General features: G+C 43.0%; 1 pseudogene; it reads left to right on the top strand.

The window, feature by feature from the left end:
* Window positions 1-4,018: 4,018 nt before the first annotated feature.
* On the top strand, window positions 4,019-24,264 carry LOC136465035 (receptor like protein 22-like; annotated as a pseudogene).
* Window positions 24,265-26,254: the final 1,990 nt, after the last annotated feature.

Here is a 26,254-nt window from a genome sequence, read left to right as displayed (position 1 = left end):
AACATGTTTCTAAATTATAATTTTCTTAGAATAAACAAGATCATATAAAACCGTCTTAGATGCTCTCACATGTACCTTTGTTTTGCAAAGTTTAATCTAATTAAATTGTATGACGACATTTATAAATAAAATATGGTTAGCTTTAACTTGATTTTTGAAATTAAATATGTTATAATTAATGTGAATTAATACTACTCACATAGTTTTTCTTAATTAACATAAATTAGGCTTATAGTTGTTTCTTTTATAATATAAATCTTTCGGTAGTCGTTGCCATTATCGGTGTTTCTTATGATCTCGTGACCGTAGAACTAGTTCTCTTTTAGTACCCCCTCCATACCAAAATATAAGTCGCTTTGATTTTTTTTGTACATCCATTTTGCTAGATATGCATAGCAAAATGGATGAACAAAAAAAGTCAAAGCGACTTATAATTTGGAATGGAGGGAGTACATTGTTTTCTCTTGTGTGGTGTACTGTTCTTAGTTGCTTTTATTTCTTGCTTGTATGTTTGCCTATGTGTGGTGCTTGCTATGAGTAGAATGAGAACCGTACGTAAGCGTTGGAGACCAGAAGTTGAGTGCCAGAAGTTACAGTACGGAAGATGAAGTTTGAAGATTCTCTAAGCAAGTTGCTTTGGGTGAAAAGCAAGTTTAAGGCAAGTATTGTATAGGATCATCCTTGTTGTCCTATTCACCTAAATAACTTTTTAATCATATGCGTGTGTCTACCTTGATACCCGTACAGAATTCTCCTAGCTATTTGATATCCTGGTTCCTTGTCACCTTGAGAATTATTTGCATATGGGTAACTGATGCTAGTGCTCAATTAATTATGATCATGGGCTGTAACTTGTCTAATGGAATATGCAACAAAATAATAAAAGATGCTTTTTAGCAACAAGAATAAAGGGTGAGAGCATTTGGCTTTATACATGATGCTATTGTCCTCCCTAAGAACTTATCTGTAAGTGATCACCTGGGACTTACAGTACAATCATGAGTGTTATATGGCTCTAGCTTTAGTCAAGTACGAGGATATTTTCTAGCTTGCTAGTGGTTACCGAAAGGCGCAAAAAGGTTTGACACGATGGGTATAGTGCGGTCTCTGTTCCTATGTTTGTGCCATGTCGAAAGGGGCTCTATATCTACATGCCACGGAAACCTAGCGGCTAATAACTTATTAGGGAAACATTTGAAAGGTTTCATAGTGAATCCTGCCGACCTTCCTGGAAGTCGTTCAAGAGGCTGATCCTCTCGGGCAAAAGGGAAAATCACAGCTCATGGGTAAAGATGTACAACCTCTGCAGAGTATAAAACTGTTATAATAGCCGTGCTCGCGGTTAAGAGCGGCCCTGGACTCCTTATTGAATCATAACAAATAATCGCTGATGTTTTTTAAATGCTATCTCATTATTCATGTTATCAATTTCATGTGATTAACCGGGGGATTGCTAAACGTGTTGCTATTCAATTGCTAAAACTATGACTCACTAAAAGCTAATCGCAGTAAACCAGTGCCAACCTTTTGAGCCTCCTGAACCCCATATTATATTACTGAGTATGATATGTACTTACACTTGCTTTATATTCAAATTTTGGAAAAAAAATACTGGATGGGTAACAGAAGATGGAGCTTGGTTAAAATTTTTTAGGAGTGTTGGGCATATGTTACCCCCAGTCAACTGTAACTGTGGCTCTGGAGGCTTCACTTCAAGATTAGAATGTGTATTTCCGCTACTCTGAAAAATATCTTGTCTCTATATAAAGCATTGTCTCTTGATACTATTGTTAATTTGTCGTCAAATGTGTGCGATTTATTTCTGGGAACACGTATGATTCTATATTCGATTCTGCCCTTAAGATCGGGTGTGACAATACCCCGGTCATTTGCTGGTACTCCCAAATTTGATACGACTTCATATTTCTAGGAACAACTTGATGGGATTAGTGGATCTTGACTCACTATGGAGGTTAGAAAACCTCACTTATTTACTTCTTTCACACAATAAGCTAACTGTAATGGAAGGGGAAGGTAGTAACTCTTCATCTACCTACCTATCTCAGCTCGTGCACCTAGAACTTGCTAGTTGCAATATAGCAAAAATACCAAACTTATTGATGCGTCTTAACCACGTGAAGTATCTAGACCTTTCAAGTAATAAAATAAGTGGAGATGTACCAAAAAGGATATGTTCACTGGCACGGGACTCAATTCATCTGTTATCCCGTTCAATAATACCTTAGCTATTTTGGATCTTAGTTACAACAGGTTTGAGGGGCAAGTTCCTATGCCACAGTCGTCAACTAAACTCTTGGACTATTCAAATAATACATTCTCTTCCCTTCTTCAAAGCTTCAGATTATAACTTAGCAACACTAGTTATCTTAGGTTGTCAAACAATAATATAAGTGGTCATTTACCACATTCAATTTGTGATTCAACCATGGAAATCCTTGATCTGTCATATAACAATTTTACTGGACCGGTACCATCATGCCTGATGGAAAATGGAGTTTTGAGAATAATAAATTTGGGGGAGAATCAATTCAAAGGGATGTTACCCTCCAATATTTCAAGTGCATGTTCTGTCCAGACAATAGATTTGCATGGCAATAAGATTGAAGGTCAGCTTCCAAAAGCACTCATTGCACCGACTTGGAGGTTCTTGACCTTGGAAGGAATAAAATTGCGGATACATTTCCATCTTGGCTAGGGGGGCCTTTTGAATCTTCGTGTCCTTGTCTTGAGATCCAATCAGTTCCATGGTTCAATAGGTTCTCTTGAAGATGAGAAATCGGGAGATCAATTCGCAAGTTTGCAAATAATTGACCTAGCCTCAAACAATTTTTCTGGTGAGTTGCATCCACATTGGTTTGAAAATTTGAAATCAATGAAGAAGTATAACAATTCAGGACAAATCATTGGCCATTGAATCCTAACAAGTGGATTTTACCATGACTCTGTCACAATATCATATAAAGGGTCTATGGTGACATTTGAAAGGATCTTAACTACCTTAACAGCAATAGACATATCAGATAATGCTTTGGAAGGTAGAATTCCTGTGTGAATTGGAAATCTTTGTTCTCTACATGTACTGAACTTGTCTCACAATGCCGTCAGTGAAGAAATTCCTCCCCAACTTGGTAGCATCGCTGCTTTGGAGTCTCTCGACCTATCTTCAAACATGCTATCAGGTGAGATCCCACAAGAGTTGACAGATCTCACCTTCCTTAGCATCTTGAACCTGAGCAACAACCAGTTGGTAGGTCAGATACCACAATCGCATCAATTCACGACATTCCAGAATAGCTCATTTGATGGCAATGTCGGACTCTATGGACCCCCTCTATCCAAGCCATGTGGCACTCCGACAAATACTCAAACTGAAGAGCATCCACAAAACTCCTTTGACATTGTTTTGTTTCTCTTTGTTGGTGTGGGATTCGGAGTGGGATTTGCAATAGCTATTCTAATGAAGCAAGATTGGATGTGGAGGTGGTTGCATATTTTAAGGATTCTATGAACTTGTCCTGAAGCCGACCAGTTGTTTGCAACTTTGATTTACCAAAAAGGGATGATATAAAAGAGGTTGCTGCTCATACAGTTACGTTATCCTTAGCACATAAAGATAAAGTGTTAGTTCTTGTGTGTATGTAATCTTGTGGAATCTTGTAATTGTTGGTATTTTTGCTTACTACTACTTTCTGGTATTAAATATGTTACAAGTGATCAGAATTATTCATCACAGTGGCATCCTCGAGATGAGAATTAGACCTTTTTTTTTTGCACACATGCATTTCAAATGGAAAAGCTATGTCCCTACCACCGCCGATCTGTGGGTTGGACTAATCGGGGGAAGGAGGTGGTTTTGGGGATCGGCGGCGGGAGCAGCGAGCGGCGCAGGCAGGTAGTGGTGAGGAAGATGCGGCCATGCAGGAGCGTGCGCGTGTGCATGTGTGTGGCGATCGAGGAGGTGCGCTGTGCGGCCGGCCAGGAGCGTGCGCGTTCCGAGATGGGCGCCATGACGCGCAATGGCGCCGGCAAGGAGGAAGACCTCTTGGTGATCAATTGATCCATTCCTCTCACGAGCACCTCAGATTTTGAATTTCCCCCAAATTTCTCCCCTTCTAGGTTTTTCCCGAGATTTGAGTTTTTCGCAAAAAAGCTTTAACCTTGCCGATGGATCTTGGTGAAACGAGTCGAAGCTGCATTTAAATCCTTGTTTCTTTGCTTTGAGATTGGCTCAATTCTGTTGAGTTCTGGAGGTATGCAGTTTTTTCCCTGCACTCCTGTATCTTTTCTGAAACGCATTCAGCGTGCAGCAGCAGTTCTGTATCGTTATTTCAGACCTGCACTTCTTTTAGTTTCTCAGCATTCACCAGTTCTGCTGCTCTATTTCTTTGCTCTGCTCTCAGTTTTATTTGTTCTGCAAGTTAGTCTGTGCAAGAACAGCAGGTAAGCAGATCGACAATGGCTTCGGAGTAAGTGCAGAATCTCAGCCTATCTATTTTCTCAGATTTGTGACAAGTCCTTTTCAAGATACACTGGTAAATCGTTTAAGTAATCATTGCATACATCTTTTTGGTCAGCAGCTCTTTCGCTCCTTTTGACATAGGATCTGTGTTATGTTTCCGTAGTTGTCTGAATTAGCTGCTCTCTCTGCTTTTCAGTTAGTTCAAAGGCTCAAAGCTTCTCTGTATTCCTATTAATTATCAGTACAGTTCTGAACCTGTGTTATGATGTTCTTCTTGCAATAGTGTCGCATGTTTCTGTTGATTCGAGCCCGTACTTGTTTTTAAAAAAGAGTTTGACCTCTGCTTATAAGAAAGCACCATGTTTGATACAAGGCTGGGGTTACCAGTTTAAGTTGATACAAACATATAACAGCCTCGGCAAACACTAAGCAGTTCAAAGCAAGGCTAACAAAACAGGGAACATAAAGCCAAGCTACAGAGGCCCTAATTTTCTCCGATGTCCGACAGCTCCACCACGCTAGGCTTGAAAGACTTCATCCATTGGAGCACCTCCTCCTTCACACTCAGAATTCGCTCCCCGTCTACCTCCTTTAGCAGAATACTCCATTTCTGCAGTAAAGTCAAAGCAACATATACCACATCAGTTGGCGCCCTTGCAGACCTCTTCTCAATTGCCATCTTGTTTCTAGTAGTCCAAATAGCCCAACTAAAACCTGCAAAAACAAACATAAGAAGTTTAACAGGTAACAGCCCCTTGCCCTGTAACCACACCCCAGAAAAATGATCCACCGATCTTGGATATGTAACAAGGTGAAACACCTCCTTAGCAATACCCCAAATTAGTTTAGCCATTAAACACCCAAAAAAGATATGATTCACTGATTCCAGCTCCCCACAAAGACAGCATCTGTCAGTGCCGTTCCACCCCCTTTTGGCCAAGCTATGGGCCACCTGAAGTTTGTTGCTAAAAAATTGCCACAAAAAAATGATTTTCAAGGGAACCTTACATTTCCAAATGATTCCAACCACCCTACTTGCAACCCCCCATCAGACAAAAATCTATACAGGGATTTCGTAGAGAATTAGCCCTTCTTCTCCAAGGCCCATATCACACTATCAGTAGAATGCCTTTCCAAGTTAACCTCATCCAAGTCCTCCAACAGCTCCTTGGCTATGCCGTCCAGATCAGGCAAACACTCTGCTTACACTCAAGCAGTCTTTCAGCTTCCACCCAAACGGAAGGTTCCCACTCGACTTGAGTCCACCACCACTCTTCCGTCGTGGAAACCTGGCACGGTCTGCTGTCTCTGGGAGGGCGTCGGCTGCAGCTACTCGTCCTCAGGCCATCATGTCGTCACAGCTCTCGACCTCAGTGGGTTTGGATTGAACAGTGATGGAATTCACCCCGTGCTGTTTAATCTCACCTCCCTCAGGATGCTCGACCTGAGCATGAACAATTTTAGGGGCTACGACATCCCATCAGTTGGTTTGGAGAGGCTCGTTTTGCTCAGGCACCTCAACCTCTCCAGTTCAGGAATCAGCGGTCAGGTACCTATTGGCATTAGCAACCTCACAAACCTTGTCTGCTTGGATCTTTCCGATCGTTATATATGTACTGATGATGACTGTACCATCAGCGGCGCATCTAATGTCCTCTGGTTACCCGATTTCGAAACCCTAGTGTCAAATCTCAGCAATTTGATAGAGCTTTACTTTGATCTTGCTATGTTTATATCTTCGTCTGCAGAATATTTCTTCGAAGCTCTAGCTAAATCTGTGCCGCATCTGAGGGTTCTTAGCTTGAAGGATTGCAGACTCCATGGTCAGATTGGCAGCTCTCTCTCAAGGTTGAAGTCTCTGACTGTGATCAACCTCAGCAGCAATGACGATATCATCCCGGGTCCATTTCCTGAGTTTCTCATGAATTTTCCCAACTTAAGAGTGCTCCTACTGGATGGTATTAATCTTCAAGGGTGGTTTCCTCGAGGAATGTTTCGATCAGAAAATCTAAGGGTGCTCGACTTGTCCTGGAATTCAAATCTCTCTGGCCACCTGCCAAGCTTTTCTAATGCCGCTTCTTTAGAAGCACTATGGATAGACGGGACCAACTTTACCTATGTTAAATCAAGCTATTGTAGTGGTTTCAAGGCATTAACAGAATTGTCTATTGATGGAAAAATTATTTTCACGGATTTCCTCTATTCATTTGGTATGCTTGCATCCTTGCACGGATTGTTCGTGACACAACTAGATTCACCAAGACAATTGGAGTCACTCTTTTCTTGGTTTGGAGGCATCAAGAACCTGAGAAGCTTGGGGTTCTACTCCTGCGACTTCTCCATGACAATACCTTCATCCATTGGAAATCTCAAAAACTTAACAAGTTTAGTCATTTCTGAGAGCAACCTCACAACACAAACATTATCATCAATTACCAATATTATAGACCTAAAATTTCTCGAAATCGAGTGCTATGATAGCTTCTTTGCTATTCCATCTGCTATTGGGAATATGACTAACTTGGAAAGATTGCACATCCTGAATTTGTGGAGTTCTCGGCCAATAGGACCAATACCACATGAAGTTGGCGCACTGAAGAAGCTGGAATCACTTGTACTACATTATATGGGTCTTTCTGGCAGAATACCAAGTACAATTGCTAATTTGACTCAGTTGACTGAGCTGCGGCTTGAAGGAAATTATCTCAGCGGTACGGTTAGCTCACTCGCTCATTTACACCTAGTTTTTGTAAATAAAAGCTCATTCCGTACTATTTGGAACTCCTAAATTGCTCTTTTTGTTTGTGTTTCCTATACTGATTCTTCTGATCTTGTATCGAACTACAGTAATAGAGCCAGTGCATTGGTGTAGAAATTTGGTTGTTTAAAACCTTATGAAATTTATATTGAATAGTTTGAGTGTGAAAGGATAAACTAGGACTAAATTTCAATGTGCATCATTCATTGTTTTGCGTACGTAGAATGTAATTACTTATGCAAGCATAGTATCTCCTTGGAGGGGCAATGCATTATGTGCTATGGTGATTGCAAAGTGGAAGGGATTCAAGGGGTTATGGTATAGCTATTGCATAATTTTTGGGGGGTTGGTCCAAAATGATTCCTTCTGTGATGCAAATAACCATGCAGTTAATTTATTAGGGCAGTTCAATTTTTCAACCTGGAAACCGAATTAGGACAAACTGGCCCCCCGCGTCGCTCCTCCTTGGGGCGGAAACCTCAATCCCCAGCGCTGGTGCCCACATCACCTCCCTCCCCTGCCTCGCTGCCGCCCAAGCGGGTTGGGTCGCCAGAGGCTCGTGCGCCCGCGAGGATGGCAGTGGCAGTTTTTTTTTCTCCCGCAAAGTTGAGGTCCAAGCAAGCTCCAGTGTGGTGGCGGCTCTTTTGGCTCCGGCGGATGGATCCACTTTTCCCCTGGCCGGATCTACGAGGGGCGGCCATATCCGGTGGGTTGGAGCTTGATTCCGGCAATATCGGCCTGGGCAGCAGCGGTGGAGCTCGAGCCACAGAACCCGCATGGGTGGCGTGGAAGTTGCCCTAAGTGGCGGCCGGCGGCGCCTGGCTCATTGGCACGGAGGCCGCGCGGGCGGCGTGCCCGTGCCTTGCTTGCGAGCTCTAGACGCGGCAGCGCAACAGCAAGCGGGTTGTGCGTGAGTTGGCCAGCAACACACGGTCACACATGGTGAGCGCGGTGGTCGATGACTCGGCCAACCGACGAGGCTTGGCATGGTGACGTGGATCTGGATGGTGTGGTGTTGGAGGCCAGATCTGGGTGTTGGTGGCCGGATCTTATAAGAAGCCGGAGAAGCATGGTGGTGCTGTTTATCCGGCAGTGAGGCCGAGCAGCTGCGCGTCAATTTCGTGGTCTCCATTAAGTTCTTCGTGCCCCTGCTCTGTCTTGCACTCAGTGTTCCGTTGAGGGTGCTCCCAGCTGATGGTGCGCAGCCTCGCTACTGGCGTGACTACGTTCTACGGGGGTTGGTAGGTTGAGGTCAGTAGCCTGTTCGGTCGGCTGGTTCATATCGTTGCTGGTTCGTGAAGAAGTACTGCTGGCTAGTTTGTGTGAGAGAAAAATATTGTTCCGGTTGGAAATTTACGATCGTTTACGACAAGCCACAGCCAAACGAACAGGCTGTAGGTTGAAAGCTCGGACAGCGACGTCTCTGGGCACCGCTTCATGCTTGGAGGCATCCACCCTGCCCAACCCTGCTGAGTTTCAATAGGTGAAAACCTAACCTATTTGTGGGCTGGCGATGGCGGTGTCGTTAGCACCGTGATCTTCCTGGAGGCATCGTCTTGTACATCTTGCATCGTGCTTAGTTCCTCGGCTGGTGGTGCACCTAATTACATCTTGTTGAGAAGTTGAACTACTGTGTTAAGGTGTAAACGAGCTCAACAACGATGACTCATAGTTGTGATTAGTCGTGGACAGTGGATAGAACAAGATCTTAGTGGTAGACTTCGTATTTTACCGTGCGTGGTAGCTGTTTGGTGCTTTGACGAGGTTTTTGTCTCGTGGTTGATCTAAGCTTTCGAGATAAGGCTGAGGTCCTTTGTTGGACGATTTCCATGCCCGGTTTCTTTTATAAACAGGATCAACTCTCCTCTTTTTACTAATATATACGTCGAATGGTTCCAGATCTTTAAAAACCCAAATCAGAAACATCGGTCAGTATCATTTTGAAAATCAAATAAAAAATATACCGAATATATTCCCAATACCTCATAGGAGCTAATATTTTAAACAAATCTTAGCCTTTGGTCTATAAAATACATAAAACATTTAAATGATTAATAATTAATTGAAATATTAGAAGAAAAAAAGGAAAATTAAAGGCGGGAAATCTCGGCCCATAGTTCAGTGTTGGTCTCCTTCATTATCCTCATGCTTTTTTTGAAGGGAAAAATTTCAAGTTCTCCAAGAGTACCTAATATTTTCTTCCTAAAAACATGGAGTTTTACAACTCCTAAAAAGTATTAAAAGAATAAAGAAGACCATCTCCAAGAGTTTCTAATAATCCACTCCTAAAATATAGAAGACAATTTTACATCAGAAATACTATACTATTTATAAATTATCATAACCACTTTTTATATATTCTTTCTCTCTTTACATTTGCTTCTGGAACCCTTTCCTACTCTTTATTCTTTCCACGCTCTTCCACCTTTAGATTGGCCGACAAACACGTTGGGTGAGAGAAGATATGCGTGACTCGGAAGCGCATAACTTTATGCGGAACAGGGTGGCTTTTTCCAAGTTCTAAAAGATTAAAAGGATGGATTATGAGTTGTTGGAGAGAGGTTTTTTCTCATCTTCCTAAAAACCAAGGATTAGGAATGGATTTAGGCAACTCTTGGAGATGCTCTAAAACCGGGTAAACCACCTCCCTGAACATTTAAAACCGTTCATTTTACCTCCCTAGCTCGTTATAAGCGGTTTTCAAAAATGGTTTTGTCTTTTTCTTTTTTATTTATTTTGGCCGAATCTTTGAAAAAATCATAGTAAATTATAGAAAAATCATAAAATGAAAAAAATTCCAATTTTGTTGGACTCCATATGAGTAGATCTACACAGTGAACATATAATATGATATGCTTTAGTACAAATTTTTTTGTTATCGCTTTGGATCTATGCTTTTCTATAATTAATTCATAGCTGCAGTTTCTATAATCCAATTGTGGTGAAATTTTTATGTTGGGCTAATTATTGTATGCTTGAACTGTAGTAAAAATTTCATACTCATTGGATCATGTATAACTTAGTTATAGATTTATTTAGGTGTATACTTGTAAAAAGTATTTAGAAATCCACAGTGTAACTAAATTTATTTTCTTTGTGCAGGAGAAATCCCAACATCTCTTTTCACTCTTCCAGCTCTAGGCTACTTAGATCTTTCAGAAAACCAACTTTCTGGTCCCATAAATGAATTCGATGCTGCATCTTCACGCTTGAAGAATGTATACTTGGAAATGAATAATCTGACAGGGCAAATCCCCCAGTCATTGTTGGTACTCCCAAATTTGAAGCATCTCCATATTGAGGGCAACAACTTAATGGGCTCAGTGGATCTTGCGTCACTATGGGGGAAGAACCTCACTTCTTTATTTCTATCATACAATAAGCTGACTGTAATAGAAGGCGAAGGTATTAATAATTCTTTATCCACCTATCCCTATCAGCTTGTGGAGCTAGGTCTTGCTAGTTGCAATATGATAAAAATACCAAAGTTAATAATGCATGCCAAGCACATGATTCATCTAGACCTTTCAAGTAATAAAATCAGCGGGGATATACCAAGTTGGATATGGGAGAGATGGAATTATGACCTCATGTGGATAAGTCTTGCAGACAACATGTTCACTGGTATGGAACTCAATTCATATGTTATCCCATTCAGTAACACCATGTATAATAGTTTCAATCTTAGCTCCAACAGACTTCAGGGGTTGATTCCTATGCCATACTCATCAGCTGAAATATTGGATTATTCAAATAATAGTTTCTCTTCCCTTCTTCCAAACTTCACGTTATACCTTAGCTCCACTAAGTATCTTATGTTGTCACACAATAATATAAGTGGTTATTTGCCACGTTCAATTTGCCATTCACCTTTGGAAGTCCTTGACTTATCGTATAACAACTTTAGTGGACTATTACCACGATGCTTGATGGAAAATAGTCTGAGCATAATAAATTTGAGGGAGAATCAATTCAAAGGGATGCTACCTTCCAATATTTCAATTGGATGTCCTATCCAGACAATAAATTTGAATGGCAATAACATTGAAGGTCAGCTTCCAAGGACACTCTCTAAATGCACTGACTTAGAGGTTCTTGACCTCGGAAGGAATCAAATTACAGACACTTTTCCATCCTGGCTAGGGGGCCTTTTGAATCTTCGTGTCCTTATCTTGAGATCCAACAAGTTCCATGGTTCAATAGGTCATCTTGAAGATGAAAAATACAGAGGACGACACTTCTCAAGCTTGCAAATCGTTGATCTGGCCTCAAACAATTTCTCTGGAAAATTGCATCCGCAATGGTTTGAAAATTTGAAATCAATGAGGCAGGATAACAATAGTGGAGATATCATATATCATCCAAAGATAGGAGTACTTTACCAAGACTCTATCACAATATCATGCAAAGGGCTTTCCATGATGTAACATCCTAAAATTTGCAATTCTTTTAAAATTAGTAAATATGATTTATTTAACAAAGGTGTGTGCATTAAAAGATAGGGAAATAATAAATTTTGTGGAATTAAAATTTAAAAAAAAGGGTTAGAAACTTTTTGATGCATACATGCTGCTGCATATCATTTTGTGAATGTTTGGAATTTATTAAAGATTTCAAAAAGAATTGAAATTTGAATTTAAAAAATGGATTTGGAAAATTGTAGAAAGAGAAAAAGAAAAGAATCATTTTCCTCTCCCTCACTTTCGGCCCATATGGCCTTTCTTTCCCGCGGCCCGCTCGCTCTTCCCCCTCTCTCCTTCCTGGGCCAGCCCGGCCGCGCCAGCCCAGCATCGCGCCAGGCAACCGCCGCGCCTCCTTTCCGCGCCCAGCCGCTGACCACCTGGCCCCACTGTCAGAGCTGCCCCCTTCCTCCCGTGTCCACGCCCGGTCAGCCGCAACCGCCGCCGAACTGCGCCCGCTCCTCGGCCTCGATTTAAAGGAGCCAGACCCCTCGCGCGCACCCGGCTGCTCCCCGCTCTCGTATTCGCGCTCGCCAAGCACCGAGGAAGCCCGCAACCGCCGCAGCCGAAGGTCGCCGGGATCCGCCATCGCCAAGCTCGGAACCTCCGCGCGAGCAGTCGACTCCGGGCCGCCCCCGTCTCCATTTCTCCCTTGGTGAGCTTCGCCTTGTTCCCCTATCTCTCCCGGTACCGTTATTTTCTCTTTTCTTGGCTTCTTGAGCCCTGGCCGCGAGCTCCGCAAGCCGTGGTCGCCAGCCATGGCGGCCACCGCGCTACCCGCTATTCCCAGCCGCCGTATCGGCATGGCCGAGACCCCCTTCCTCCCCCGCATCCCCTGGTGCGCTCGGATTTCCGTTTGGTGAACCCTAGCCCTAACCGCGCGCGACCGAGACCTCCACGCCGCCGGCAATGGCGCCTCACCGCCGGCGTCACTGTGTCCGGCCGGCCACCTTCATCTCTCCCTCCTCTGATCTAATCTGAACCGCTCGTTTCTAACCCAACGGCCGAGATCAGCCGATACCCCTTCGCGTGGCTGTTTTGCATAAGAGACCCTGGACTTTCCTAAGCCCTAACCCGCAGTCCAAGGCGTAGTTCCCCGAATGCGCAATCTCATTGGGAAAGCGTAAACTTCTCGGTTTAAGTCAAAAGTACGTTTTTAGTATTTACAGAAATGCCATTTGAACTGTTTCACTTATAAAATTGTCGTTTTAGCTCCGAATTGATCCATTCAAATCGCGTTAGCTTCGTAATTCCATAACCTACATGTTGGAACTACTGTTAGTCAAGTTTGGAACTTTTTAATTTCATGATTAGATTTAGTTAAATATATGGCTATAGGAAAACCCGTTTAAATCATAACTTTCGCATTTTAGCTCCGTTTTTCGTGAACTTCGCGTTGACGTGATCGTAGCGAGACGTAGATTATGTTTACAAACATTTTATCTTGATTTCAATACTGTTAGTGTACTGTTCTAATGATAGGAATGTTTGCTTTGCATGAATGCTTTTGGAATGTTGTATGTTGCTGTGTTGGTCACGATCAGACGGTGAGGAAAACGTTGGAGACCAAGAACTCTTCGACGACCAGCAGGATCAGCACGAGTTTGTGAACCAAGGAAAGTATAGCATGGGCCTTCCTTGATATCCTATTTCACTTTAATCAATTACTCATTTGCATGTGTCTAATTTTGATACCCGTAAGGACATCCTAGAGATTGTTTATCTTGTTCCTTGTCTCCTATGGGTTAAATGCATATGGGTAGATTGCTAGTGCTCTAACTAAACTTGATATACATGATGATGAATGATATTATGGAACTAGGAGTTTAACATGATTCTTAACAACTGTTCCATAGGGCTAAGGTGCAAATGACCTTTGTTCATGTTGCTCCCAGTCCTCCATAAGGACTTATCTGTCGGCAAAAGCTGGGACTGACAGTGCAACCGGGAGAGTCATATGGCTCTGACTTTAGCTCAGTAATAGGATCTTTTCTAGCTAGTTAGAGGTTACCTTTTTGGCGCAAATGGGGCTTGCCACGTTGGGTATAGGGCTGCCTCTGTTCCTATGAGTATAGTCGCGATGGATATGTGCCATAGGAAAGGGGGATTCCTACATCTGCCTGCCAAGGAAACCTAGCGGCCCTAACTTGTTAGGGAAACCTATGAAATGACTTCATAGTGTACCCTGCCCGCTCACCTTGGTAGTGACATGGGAGTAATTAACCCGGGCATATGGGGATCACGACTCGCGGTGAATGTGCACCACCTCTGCAGAGGGTAACAAACTGTTATAACAACCGTGCTCACGGTTACGAGCGGCCCAGAAAACTCATAGAATAACTGAATACTTGATGATGTTCTATTAAGATGTTCTATGATGATCTATGATACATTTTACACTGATATATGTTCTTATGGGATTAAATGGGAGCTTAAGCATAACTTGATAATACTTGAGAATAAAAGCTTGACCTACTAAAAATGCTAACTGCAGTAAACCAGAGTCAATCCTTTTTGAGCTTCATAACCCCATGTTAGCTTGCTAAGTACGGAATGTACTTACACTTGTTTATTTTCTTTATTTGGATAAAAATCCCGAATGGGTAACAGATGACAACGGGTATGAGGATTTCCCCGAGGATTTTTAGGCTTGTGGTCAACCAGTTGACCTTCCCTGTGATGGTGTTCTACGAGAGTGTTATCCTTTACTATTCTGCTGTGTTGTGTAAGACTACTTAATGTTATTATTTGTGATGTAAGAGACACCGTGATGAAACTTTATGTGATTTGTCGACTTGTGTGTGTGACTGATTCCTGGGCACACATGAGTATTGTGCATTCAATTTTATCCTTAAAATTGGGTGTGACAAATTGGTATCAGAGACGTGTTGACTGTAGGACGCAAGCCTAGTTAGAAAACGGTCGTTTTTGCATCTTTGCTCCTCTGGTTTCTTGCTTACTGTCTTATTCTTGTTATTTTATTAAAACGTTTATGCTTTTCATACCTTAATCTATTGTATAAAATTGTTGATTCTAATTCTATCTCACTTTAAATCTATAGATGTCTCATAATCCGAAGACTGCTCGACTCAGCACCACCGGCTATCGTGCCATGTTCACCCCGCGTGCCCCACCGGCGGAGAGGGAGATTGTGATCATCTCCGACGATGAGGAGATGGCTAAACCGACGCCTACACCTGCTCCTACACCAGTCGCCGTGCCCATCTATCCTGTTGTAGCTACACCTGAGGAGTCGACGGCTACTTCCCCTACACCTGCACCCTCCCCAGCTGTCCCCGTGGAGGACGAGGAGATTGGCTGGAAGTGCAAGTACTACTTCAAGCCAGCTCCAGAGACAGCCTACTACCACACTCTCCTCACTCACGTGTTGGACGACTACTACCCCGACTTGCACGCCTCCATCAGCTACCACTACGCCGAGTACCAGCATCCATTGGAGGCTACCTTCTGGAAGGTAGAGCTGGTGGTCACCGCTTGGAACGATATCAAGAATGGACATGAGGTGGAGACTGTCCACTGTGCCCCTGCCAAGAGAGCCCATGCTTTGGATGGCATGGAGGATGCAGCACAGAATGCCTACATCCACTACCATGGTCGTCGCTTTGAGGCCATGAGGGAGGATTGCTTCAGGTTCCTTCCTTGAAATGATCATGAGGGTGTTTGGCAGGTTTTGGCTCCACCAGGGAATGACCCAACTCTGGAGGCAACGGTGCAGCATGTCCACGCTATGCAGGGAGTGGATGAGGAAGTCAAAGGAGAACTGCGTGCATCTTAGAGGGCGCAGAGACGTCTTCAGAAACAAGTGGATGAACTTCGAGCACAACTTGGATAGCCTTCCATCTACAAGAAGAAGCGCCGGTCCTTCACCATGATTGACACCGCTCCATAGGTGTTAGGTGCCTTGATCTAGATTACCACGTCGTTAGTTCGTGTTCTTATTTAGTCTTGTTGGTCTTGTGAACTTGGTTGATTAGATGTTTAATTTGTGAACTTGGTTGATTTGGTATTTTGCTTGATTGCTGGAAGTTTGTGGGCATGTCCACAACTTCCTTAGATTGGAACTTTAAGTTTAGAATGAAATCTTAATGCAGATGTTTCGCTTTATCTTATCTCTGCTGTGCTGATTTCTGGAGTAGCCTGTGTTCTTTATCTGGTATCTCGAAATCTGGGATGTTAAAAATTCTGAAATTTTTGTGGAGATAACTAGACCTCTGTATCTTTCAAGTGTCTCTAGAATCACGTCAATAGCTGTTCAGGTTTGGGAGATCTAGCTGACACAAGTTGATGTTCCTGCGCTATCTGGAACTCAGAACAGTTTCGGTTTAGCTCTACTTTTGACTATGTGTGAGTCCGAATCTGTAAAAGTGGTCTAAATTAAAGTTGTAGCTGAAGTCCTAAGCTTTCTAACGAATCTTGGTGCACCTCGGTTGGATCTCTGAAACTCGAGTTATAACAGTTTTACTGAACTGCTGAATATGAATCTTGTCCAGAAAATTCTCAGCATTGTTTCTTATCTTTTGTAAGCTCTCTATAATTGGAAAAATCTCTAAATTTTGCACATTTGTTGGAAAACAGATGGCCGCAAGAGGAGGAAGAGGCAGAGGCTGTGGTCGTGGGCGTGATGCTCTCATAAATCCACCACCGCCACCTGTGACCATAGAACAGATATTGGGAATGCAAGCGCAGCTGATGCAAGCTATGATGCAGTGCTTGGACAATGAACCTGCAAGAGGGCCACCGCCTGTTCAGGTTAGAGATAAGCGTGGAGAGTTTATGAAAGGTCGTCCACCGGTGTTCACCCATGCCTCAGACCCTATGGAGGCAGATGACTGGTTGCGTGCTGTGGAGAAACAACTGAACATAGCACAATGCAACGACCTTGAGAAGGTGTTGTACGCTTTCGGGCAACTCCAAGGAGCTGCTCAGGATTGGTGGGAATCATTCCAGTTTGGACGTCCCAACAATGCTCCTGCTATCACTTGGCAGGAATTCAAGGACAGTTTCCGGTCATACCATATTCCTGATGGACTAGTGGAACTGAAGCAGGAAGAATTCAGATCTCTCAAGCAAGGATCAATGACTGTGGCGGAGTATCGGGACAAGTTCGCACAACTATCACGCTACGCTCCTAATGATGTAGCGGATGATAAGGATAAGCAACGCCGTTTCCTCAAGGGACTATATGATGGACTGCAACTCCAGCTGATGTCTAACACTTACCCTAACTTCCAGTCTTTGGTGAATCGTGCAATCGTGATTGATGATAAGCGCAAGGAGATGGAAGCTAAGAAGAGAAGGCTCCAAGGGCAAGCTTCTGGAAGCAACGCCCACGTGCTTATCCCTAGCAAGGTTTCCAGCAGAGGAATCAAGGACCAACACACCAAGGAAACCGTGGTCAGTATCCTAAGTGGAACCAGTTCTAGCAATGCCCTCAGTACCAGCAACAGTTTGGAAATCAGCGTCCCCCGCAACAGACCAGCAATCCTGCAACACGCCAGGGAGTGCCCAACAATGCTCCTGTGAAGAGTGGTGCACCCAACAATCCCAATGCCTGCTACCGATGCGGAGAAGTGGGTCACTATGCTCATTAGTATCCTAAGAAGCAGAACCAACAAGCACCTCAGAACCAGACCAGCAATCAGAAGTTCAACGCCCGACCACCTCACACAGCGAAGGTGAACTATGTGTCATCTGATGCAGCTCAGGAGACGCCTGAGGTCATGTTGGGTACGTTCAGCGTCAACTCTATTTCTGCTACCATACTTTTTGATTCCAGTGCTTCGCATTCTTTTATCTCCCAAGCTTTTGTTAGATTGCATAGCATACCGTTGTGTGCCATGAAAAACCCCATACTAGTGAATTCCCCGGGAGGTAGTATGCCCGCTTCTTATTGGAGCCCCTCAACTAGCATTTCCTTAAGGGGGGTAGACTTCAAGGTGAAGCTTATTGTGTTGAGAACAGCGGGAATTGATCTTATTCTGGGAATGGATTGGATGAAACAACACCGGGTAGTAATTCAGTGTCAGGAGAAATCTGTGGTTGTGACATCACTCAATGGAGATAGAATCTGTGTAGAAGTGGTGGTGCAAGCTCAGCCTACAGCCACAGTGAACCAGCTAGATGGTGAAGTCAATGAACAAGACCGTGTCGTGGAGGAGTTCCCGGATGTCTTCCCCGATGACTTGCCAGGTATGCCACTTGACCGAGACATTGAATTCATTATTAAATTATTACTTGGAACTACACTAATAGCTAAACGTTCATATAGAATGGGAGTTAATGAATTAGAAGAGCTTAAGAAACAACTAAAAGAGTTGCAAGAAAAAGGTTTCATACGCCCTAGTTCTTCCCCATGGGGGGGCCCTGTGATCTTTGTGGATAAGAAGGATGGTAGTCAACGGATGTGTGTGGATTACCGCTCACTTAATGAGGTTACCATCAAGAATAAATACCCTTTGCCTAGGATTGATGATTTGTTTGATCAATTAAGAGGAGCCCATGTGTTCTCCAAGATTGATCTCCGATCTGGGTATCATCAGCTTAAGATTCAGAACTCAGACATACCCAAGACAGCATTCACTACACGGTATGGATTATATGAGTACACCGTTATGTCTTTTGGATTGACCAATGCACCTGCATACTTCATGTATCTGATGAATAAGGTGTTCATGGAGTTTCTGGATAAATTTGTGGTCGTATTCATAGATGATATACTAATATTCTCCAAGACTGAAGAAAAACATGCGGAACACATAAGGTTGGTCTTGCAAAAGCTTAGAGAACATAAGTTGTACGCTAAGCGGAGCAAGTGTGAGTTTTGGTTAAAGGAAGTCTCTTTTCTGGGTCATGTTGTCTCCAATGGTGGAATAGCAGTGGATCCAGGCAAAGTGCAAGATGTATTGAATTGGAAACCACCAACCACTATAAGTGAGATTCATAGCTTTTTGGGATTAGCTGGTTATTACCGAAGGTTCATTGAAGGCTTTTCCAAGCTAGCCAAGCCCATGACAGCTCTGTTGGAAAAGAATGCTAAGTATGTATGGTCGGATAAATGCCAGGCAAACTTTGAAGAGCTAAAGAAGAGATTGAGTATAGCTCCAGTATTAATCTTGCCCGATTTAAGCAAGAACTTCTCTATATATTGTGATGCATCCCGTTTGGGTCTTGGATGTGTGCTTATGCAAGAAGGAAGAGTGGTTGCATATGCATCTAGACAACTAAGGAAGCATGAGTTGAATTATCCTACTCATGACTTGGAATTGGCAGCTATGGTTCATGCTTTGAAGATCTGGAGACATTATCTAATTAGACATAAGAGTGATATCTATACTGATCATAAGAGTTTGAAGTATATCTTTACCCAATCAGATCTGAATCTGAGACAACGTCGTTGGTTGGAATTGATCAAAGACTATGATTTGGAAGTGCATTATCACCCGGGAAAGGCAAACGTCGTAGCTGATGCACTTAGCAGAAAGAGCTATGCCAATGGACTTCAGATAACATCTATGTCAGCAGAGTTGTGTGCTGAAATGGAGTATTTCAACTTGGGCCTGGTCACTAATGCAATGGAATTGGTGATAGAGCCTACTTTGGAAAAAGAGATACGCAAAGGTCAATTGGAGGATGAAAAACTTAAGGAGATAGCAGAGAATGTAGTGCTTGGAAAGGCACCCGGATTCAGAATGGATGAGAATGGTACTCTTTGGTTCGGGAAAAGGATATGTGTACCTGAAGTGAAAGCTATATGAGATGCAATTCTGCAAGAGGCCCATGAGTCTGCTTATTCTATACATCCCGGAAGTACCAAGATGTACTTGGATCTCAAGGAGAAGTATTGGTGGTATGGTTTGAAGAGAGATGTGGCAGAATATGTGGCTTTGTGTGACACTTGTCAAAGAGTGAAAGCTGAGCATCAAAGACCTGCAGGGTTACTACAACCAATGAAGATCCCTGAATGGAAATGGGAAGAAGTTGGTATGGATTTTATTGTAGGACTACCCCGCACTCAAAGAGGTTATGATTCAATATGGGTAATAGTGGATCGACTCACCAAGGTTGCTCACTTTTTACCTGTCAAGACTACCTATAATGGTGCAAGATTAGCAGAGTTGTACATGGAAAGAATAGTGTGCTTACATGGTGTTCCCAAGAAAATTGTGTCGGATAGAGGCACCCAATTTACATCGCAATTCTGGCATAAAGTGCATAGGTCTTTGGGGACAAAGTTGAATTTTAGTTCTGCTTACCACCCACAAACTGATGGACAGACTGAAAGGATCAACCAAATTTTGGAAGATATGTTGAGAGCTTGTGCGCTTCAGTATGGTGATAGTTGGGATAAGAGTCTGCCTTACGTAGAGTTCTCGTACAACAACAGTTATTAGAAGAGTCTCAAGATGGCACCTTTCGAGGCGTTGTATGGACGTAAGTGTAGAACGCCTTTGTTCTGGAATCAGACTGGAGAAACTCAAGTGTTTGGTCCCGATGTCCTTAGAGACGCGGAAGAACAAGTGAGAATGATTAGAGACAATTTGAGAGTAGCTTAGTCCCGACAGAAGAGTTACGCTGATACCCGCAGAAGAGAGCTGACTTTCGAGATTGGTGATTATGTGTACTTGAAAGTGTCACCAATGAGAAGTGTGAGAAGATTCAATATGAAGGGAAAGTTAGCACCAAGGTATATAGGGCCTTTTAAGATCCTAGAGAGACGTGGAGAAGTAGCTTATCAGTTGGAACTACCTGAGAGCTTGTCCGGTGTGCACGACGTGTTCCATGTTTCCCAATTGAAAAAGTGTTTGAGAGTACCAGAAGAACAAATTCCTTTGGAAGAACTTGCTGTCAAGGAAGATCTTACTTATGAAGAGTATCCGATAAAGATCTTGGAAACTACCGAAAGAGTTATGAGAAGCCGAACAGTAAAGATGTGCAAGGTGTAGTGGAATCGTTATACAGAGGATGAGGCTACTTGGGAAAGAGAAGAGGATCTGAGAAAGACGTATCCCCAACTGTTTGAGTAAGCAATCACCCGAATCTCGAGGACGAGATTCATCTTAAGGGGGGTAGAATTGTAACATCCTAAAATTTGCAATTCTTTTAAAATTAGTAAATATGATTTATTTAACAAAGGTGTGTGCATTAAAAGATAGGGAAATAATAAATTTTGTGGAATTAAAATTTAAAAAAAAGGGTTAGAAACTTTTTGATGCATACATGCTGCTGCATATCATTTTGTGAATGTTTGGAATTTATTAAAGATTTCAAAAAGAATTGAAATTTGAATTTAAAAAATGGATTTGGAAAATTGTAGAAAGAGAAAAAGAAAAGAATCATTTTCCTCTCCCTCACTTTCGGCCCATATGGCCTTTCTTTCCCGCGGCCCGCTCGCTCTTCCCCCTCTCTCCTTCCTGGGCCAGCCCGGCCACGCTAGCCCAGTAGCCGCGCTAGCCCAGCAGCGCGCCAGGCAACCGCCGCGCCTCCTTTCCGCGCCCAGCCACTGACCGCCTGGCCCCGCTGTCAGAGCTGCCCCCTTCCTCCCGCGTCCACGCCCGGTCAGCCGCAACTGCCGCCGAACTGTGCCCGCTCCTTGGCCTCGATTTAAAGGAGTCAGACCCCCCGCGCGCACCCGGCTGCTCCCCGCTCTCGTATTCGCGCTCGCCAAGCACCGAGGAAGCCCACAACCGCCGCAGCCGAAGGTCGCCGGGATCCGCCATCGCCGAGCTCAGAACCTCCGCGCGAGCAGTCGACTCCGAGCCGCCCCCGTCTCCATTTCTCCCTTGGTGAGCTTCGCCTTGTTCCCCTATCTCTCCCGGTACCGTTATTTTCTCTTTTCTTGGCTTCTTGAGCCCTGGCCGCGAGCTCCGCAAGTCATGGTCGCCGGCCATGGCGGCCACTGCGCTACCCGCTATTCCCGGCCGCAGTATCGGCATGGCCGAGACCCCCTTCCTCCCCCGCATCCCCCGGTGCGCTCGGATTTCCGTTTGGTGAACCCTAGCCCTAACCGCGCGCGACCGAGACCTCCATGCCGCCGGCAATGGCGCCTCACCACCGGCGTCACTGTGTCCGGCCGGCCACCTTCATCTCTCCCTCCTCTAATCTAATCTGAACCGCTCATTTCTAATCCAACGGCCGAGATCAGCCGATACCCCTTCGCGTGGCTGTTTTGCATAAGAGACCCTGGACTTTCCTAAGCCCTAACCTGCAGTCCAAGGCGTAGTTCCCCGAATGCGCAATCTCGTTTGGAAAGCGTAAACTTCTCGGTTTAAGTCAAAAGTATGTTTTCAGTATTTACAGAAATGCCATTTGAACTGTTTCGCTTATAAAATTGTCGTTTTAGCTCCGAATTGATCCATTCAAATCGCGTTAGCTTCGTAATTCCATAACCTACATGTTGGAACTACTGTTAGTCAAGTTTGGAACTTTTTAATTTCATGATTAGATTTAATTAAATATATGGCTATAGGAAAACCCATTTAAATCATAACTTTCGCATTTTAGCTCCGTTTTTCGTGAACTTCGCGTTGACGTGATCGTAGCGAGACGTAGATTATGTTTACAAACATTTTATCTTGATTTCAATACTGTTGGTGTACTGTTCTAATGATAGGAATGTTTGCTTTGCATGAATGCTTTTGGAATGTTGTATGTTGCTGTGTTGGTCGCGATCAGACGGTGAGGAAAACGTTGGAGACCAAGAACTCTTCGACGACCAGCAGGATCAGCACGAGTTTGTGAACCAAGGCAAGTATAGCATGGGCCTTCCTTGATATCCTATTTCACTTTAATCAATTACTCATTTGCATGTGTCTAATTTTGATACCCGTAAGGACATCCTAGAGATTGTTTATCTTGTTCCTTGTCTCCTATGGGTTAAATGCATATGGGTAGATTGCTAGTGCTCTAACTGAACTTGATATACATGATGATGAATGATACTATGGAACTAGGAGTTTAACATGATTCTTAACAACTATTCCATAGGGCTAAGGTGCAAATGACCTTTGTTCATGTTGCTCCTAGTCCTCTATAAGGACTTATCTATCGGCAAAAGCTAGGACTGACAGTGCAACCGGGAGAGTCATATGGCTCTGACTTTAGCTCAGTAATAGGATCTTTTCTAGCTAGTTAGAGGTTACCTTTTTGGCGCAAATGGGGCTTGCCACGTTGGGTATAGGGCTGCCTCTGTTCCTATGAGTATAGCCGCGATGGATATGTGCCATAGGAAAGGGGGATTCCTACATCTGCCTGCCAAGGAAACCTAGCAGCCCTAACTTGTTAGGGAAACCTATGAAATGGCTTCATAGTGTACCCTGCCCGCTCACCTTGGTAGTGACATGAGAGTAATTAACCCGGGCATATGGGGATCACGACTCGCGGTGAATGTGCACCACCTCTGCAGAGGGTAACAAACTATTATAACAACCGTGCTCACGGTTACGAGCGGCCCAGAAAACTCACAGAATAACTGAATACTTGATGATGTTCTATTAAGATGTTCTATGATGATCTATGATACATTTTACACTGATATATGTTCTTGTGGGATTAAATGGGAGCTTAAGCATAACTTGATAATACTTGAGAATAAAAGCTTGACCTACTAAAAATGCTAACTGCAGTAAACCAGAGTCAATCCTTTTTGAGCTTCATAACCCCATGTTAGCTTGCTAAGTACGGAATGTACTTACACTTGTTTATTTTCTTTATTTGGATAAAAATCCCATATGGGTAACAGATGACAACGGGTATGAGGATTTCCCCAAGGATTTTTAGGCTTGTGGTCAACCAATTGACCTTCCCTATGATGGTGTTCCACGAGAGTGTTATCCTTTACTATTCTGTTGTGTTGTGTAAGACTACTTAATGTTATTATTTGTGATGTAAGAGACACCGTGATGATACTTTATGTGATTTGTCGACTTGTGTGTGTGACTGATTCCTGGGCACACATGAGTATTGTGCATTCAATTTTATCATTAAAATTGGGTGTGACACATGACCTTTGAAAGGATCTTAACTACCTTAACTGCAATAGACATATCAGATAATGCACTGGAAGGAAGCATTCCTACTTCGATTGGAAATCTGCATTCACTACGTCTACTAAACATGTCTCATAGTGTCTTCACTGGACAAATTCCACCCCAACTTGGTAGCATAACTGCTCTGGAGTCCCTGGACCTGTCTTCCAACATGCTATCAGGTGAGATTCCGCAAGAGTTAACTGATCTCACCTTCCTTAGCACCTTGAATTTGAGCAATAACCAATTGGATGGAAGAATACCACAATCACATCAATTCGACACGTTCCAGAGAGTTCATTTGATGGCAATGCAAGACTTTGTGGACCCCCTCTATCCAAAAAATGTGGCCCTTCGGATATTCCAAGTGAAACACATCTGAAAAACTCCTCTCATGGTGTCGATGCTGTTTTGTTTCTCTTTGTTGGTGTGGGCTTTGGAGTGGGATTTGCAGCAGCTATTCTATTGAAACTAGATTATTGGATCAGTAGGTGGTTCCATATTTTCAGGATTCTATGTTGACTTGAAGGTGCCTGATTGCTATAAAGGAGGTGCAATATGTCATGCACAAACAACTTGGCGGTACTACATATTCTACGGTACCTAATTATACAGTATGGTTTAGGCTATCCTTAGCACATCAAGATAAGTGTTAGTTGTTTTGTGTATGTAATCTTGTGGAACCTAGGTTTGTTTGGCACCTTGGCTTACTAGTACTTGCTGGTCTTGTTACTATATGTTATCAGTGATCATTGCTCATCAAAGTGGTGTCATGTAGATGACAAGTACACATTTTGTCAATGTCCAAGAAACTGCTACTTTGTCAGTGACTTTTGCTCTAAATCAAACCTATTATAAACTAAATGCATGTGTTTCCTTTCCCATGTTTTTTTATCTATTCAGTAGGGAAATCCCCTACCTGATATTTTTTTGCTTTTCAATTAAAAGAAAGAGTGTTCTGTACACAGGTGCAACAAAAAAGGAAAAAGTACAAGGCCATAAGGCCCAAAGGAGAAAAGAAATAAAAACTAAGTGTAATTCTCCTTCCAGTTGATTAGCGCAGCCTGTCTACTTGGCTTGGCCTTTGTGCAAACACGGTCAAGTTCCTCCTTGAACTGTCTTTTCCAGTTGTTGAGGTTGGTCTGCCCATTATCAAAGATGACTGCATTTCTTGTTACCCAAATGATCCAGCATGCCGTGATAAAAATCTCTCTAAAGATTGGACTTCCAAAGGATGTTCTGGCATCAATAATCATATCTAAAGGTGGCAAATTTTGGTTCCAACATATAGGGATGGTGTTCCAACATGCTGTACTGGAGTGGCATTCAAAGAACAGATGCATGCTAGTTTCCTCACAATCAGAATTACATAGGACACAATTATAATTTTCTAGTTCCATGTTCTTCCTCCTTAATAAATTCCTTGTGTTGATTCTATCCCTGAGCAAGAGCCAAAAGAAAAACTTATGTTTACCAAGGTTGCTGGAGGCCCACATCCAGTTGAACAATGGAGAGGTTTCTGTGTGGCCAATCAAAATTTTATAAGCCTTCTTACTACTATATTTGCATGATCCCCAAGAATAGCACCATATGTCCTTTGTATCTGCATTCCAAGTTATGAGGGTTTGCACTTCTTCTAGCTGATTTGTAGCTTGTGTCGACAAGGGTAGGCTAAAAATTCTGCTTACACCTTGATCCAGAAAAAATCGGATGGAACATTTCTTCTTTTTGGTAAAGGAGAAGAGTTGAGGGTAAAGGTCTTGGAGACTTTGATCTGACCATTTATCAGCCCAGAAAAGAACAGTCCTTCCATTGCTTGGATTACAGATGACAAAATCTCTGAATTTATCAAAAAGGGTCATAATGTCTTTCCACCAAAAGGATCCAATTGGACTCCTAGCATGCGGTGGTGTCTGAGAATTGGAGTAGAATTTGGACCATGTCAGGGAGACCCAGGGTATTTCTACCTCATTGTAAAATTTGTCCAAAAATTTCATGAGTAACGCACTGTTCTGACTCTTAATGTCAATAATACCTAGCCCTCCTTGATTCTTTGGTTTACAGGCTGTTTCCCAGGTAGCAAGACAAGTTCCTCTTCTGTTGATGTCACCCTTGCTCCATAAGCAATGTTTTCTATAAATATCAATTTGCTTAATTACTTGAACTGGGATTTTGAGACTGCACATGTCAAATGTAGGGAGCTAAAAATACAGATTTCACTAAAATGAGCCTTCCATCATAAGATAAGTGTTTGCTGACTCTAGAAAGCCTTTTCTCTATCTTTGTCAAAAGAGGTGTGAATTCTTGCAGGGTAGGCTTAGTTATTCCAAGTGGTAGCCCCAAATATGTGAAGGGCATAGTTCCTATGCTGCAACCAAAAGTTCTTGCTAAATGTATGGCCTTTTATCTATTAAGTTAATAGGTACCAAGAATGACTTCCTAAAGTTCATATGTAAACCACTAGAATCAGAGAATGATCTTAATAAGCACTTGAGGTTAAAAAGGGTTCTAG

The sequence above is a fragment of the Miscanthus floridulus genome, chromosome 7 (assembly GCF_019320115.1).
Source record: "Miscanthus floridulus cultivar M001 chromosome 7, ASM1932011v1, whole genome shotgun sequence".
Lineage (NCBI taxonomy): Eukaryota > Viridiplantae > Streptophyta > Magnoliopsida > Poales > Poaceae > Miscanthus > Miscanthus floridulus.
Note: the sequence above shows the minus strand (reverse complement) of the source record. Positions and strands in the feature narration are given on the sequence as shown.